The 2,279-nt window shown below is 42.0% G+C and overlaps 1 long non-coding RNA gene across 1 annotated transcript in view; it reads right to left on the bottom strand.

Annotated features, from left to right (window-relative positions):
• The window catches only part of LOC122564904, a 31,126-nt gene extending 29,103 nt beyond the window's left edge, over window positions 1–2,023 (bottom strand). The window contains exon 1 of the long non-coding RNA XR_006316039.1: window positions 1,897–2,023. This is a non-coding gene — a long non-coding RNA (uncharacterized LOC122564904). The remainder of the gene's footprint in view (window positions 1–1,896) is intronic.
• Between the last annotated feature and the right edge of the window lie 256 nt (window positions 2,024–2,279).

Below are 2,279 nucleotides of genomic sequence, written 5' to 3'. Positions count from 1 at the left end.
ACAAGGATGTTGCCAGGGTTGGAGGATTTGAGCTACAGGGAGAGGCTGAACAGGCTGGGGCTGTTTTCCCTGGAGCGTCGGAAGCTGAGGAGTGATCTTATAGAGGTTTACAAAATTATGAGGGGCATGGATAGGATAAATAGACAAAGTCTTTTTCCTGCGGTGGGGGAGTCCAGAACTAGACGGCATAGGTTTAGGGTGAGAATGGAAAGATATAAAAGGGATCTAAGGGGCAACCTTTTCATGCAGAGGATGGCACGTGTATAGAATGAGCTACCAGAGGAAGTGGTGGAGGCTGGTACATTTGTAACATGTAAGAGGCATTTAGATGGGTTTATGAATTGGAAGGGTTTGGAGGGATATGGGCCGGGTACTGGCAGGTGGGACTAGATTGGGTAGGGATATCTGATTGGCATGGACAAGTTGGACCGAAGGGTCTGTTTCCATGCTGTACATCTCTATGACTCTATGACTTCCTCAGAGTGTAACTATGTCTACTCTCCTGAGCCACCTACCTCTCTGGCTTCACAACTTTGAAACTTCTACCTTTAATGGCCCCAAACTCTTAGCATTAAAACCATACCTTTACTTTTTTTCACATCTCAAATTGCTGGTAACACAGAGGAAAAAGCAAAGTGAAGTGTAAAGTGTAGCTAAGTGACTTCAGGAAGATATAATAATCGAGGATTAATTGTATGTGTGATGGTCAGGCAAATGTTACTGTAGAAAAATACAAGGCAGTGAAATTTGGGCGGGAGATCGGGAGAGGACATGTGTGCTAAATGATTGCGCTAAGAGCACTTTAAAATGAGTGGAAGAGCAGACAGACTTCAGATATCAGATACACACACATATCAGACAAAAGTAAAGAAAAAAATTGATGAAACTGTTATAAAAGTTAGTTGGGATATTTGGTTATCCAAGCCAGGGAATAGAATAAAAACTAACAGAGGTAATACTAAACCTGAACAAAATCATTGACATGCCTTGCTTGGAATATTGTGTCCAATATTCCAGAACAATATGTTCCTGAACTCACAAAGTAACTGATCGCATTAGACTTGGTGAGAAATAATGAGCCTGAATCAGTCAGCGATTTGGCAGTAAAGGAACATTTAGCTCGCCCATTTGTGCTCTATTCTGATAGAATTTGACATTACATTTGAGAGGGAGATGGGTGAGCCATGAATTCAGGTTTTAAATTTAAAATTTAGTTTAGGAAGACCATGGATGTGGCTGAAATTGACCTCAGGAGTTCTGGGTAAAACTGTCATGGTTAAAAGGACTAATGAACAGGAGAAAGAAGCATTTGGTACAATCCTGAGACATATACCTGAAAAGCAAAGGTTAGATTAGATTACTTACAGTGTGGAAACAGGCCCAACAAGTCCACACCAACCCACAACCCACCCATACCCCTTCACCTAACACTATGGGCAATTTAGACTGGCTAATTCACCTGACCTGCACATCTTTGGACTGTGGGAGGAAACCCACACAGACACGGGGAGAATGTGCAAACTCCACACAGTCAGTCGCCTGAGGCGGGAATTGAACCCTGGTTTCTGGCACAGTGAGGTAGCAGTGCTAACCACTGTGCCACCGTGCCACCGTTCTGCATTCTTTATGGAATAACCTTCATCAGGAAAGGATGTGAGAGTTAATACAAAAGTAAAAGACAGAGTTCGAACGAATGCGAAGAACAGAAGAGATTCTATAGATCGGAGGAAATTTAAAAAACAGTAACGAGGTATTGAGGATGGTAAAAGCTACAGAAAGGGAACACAAGAAAAAGATTGCAAAAATATCAAATGTTAAATTTATCAACACCAAAGGTTTTCACAAATTTATAAAGAGAAAAGGGATGGTTAAAAATACAATTTAAAAAAAAGGTACCGTAGGACTCTGAAATACACATTTGGGATATTACAGTTGAAGAATTGCAGCCAGGATCCAGTTATAGAGTCACAGAGTCATAGAGATGTACAGCACGGAAACAAACCCTTCAGTCCAACTTGTTCATGCTGACCAGATATCTGAAAAGCAAAGGTTAGATTAGATTACTTACAGTGTGGAGATAGGCCCAACAAGTCCACACCAACCCACAACCCACCCATACCCCTTCACATAGTCCCATCTGCCACCACCTAATCGATATCCCTCTAAACCCTTCCAACCCATCCAGATGCCTTTTAAATGTTGCAATTGTACTCGTCTCCATCACTTCCTCTGGCAGCCCATTTCATACATGCGTACCACCCTCTGCGTGAAAAAGTTGC

This window comes from Chiloscyllium plagiosum, chromosome 2 (genome assembly GCF_004010195.1).
Source record: "Chiloscyllium plagiosum isolate BGI_BamShark_2017 chromosome 2, ASM401019v2, whole genome shotgun sequence".
NCBI classification, from domain to species: domain Eukaryota; kingdom Metazoa; phylum Chordata; class Chondrichthyes; order Orectolobiformes; family Hemiscylliidae; genus Chiloscyllium; species Chiloscyllium plagiosum.
This window is presented reverse-complemented; position numbering and strand designations above follow the sequence as displayed.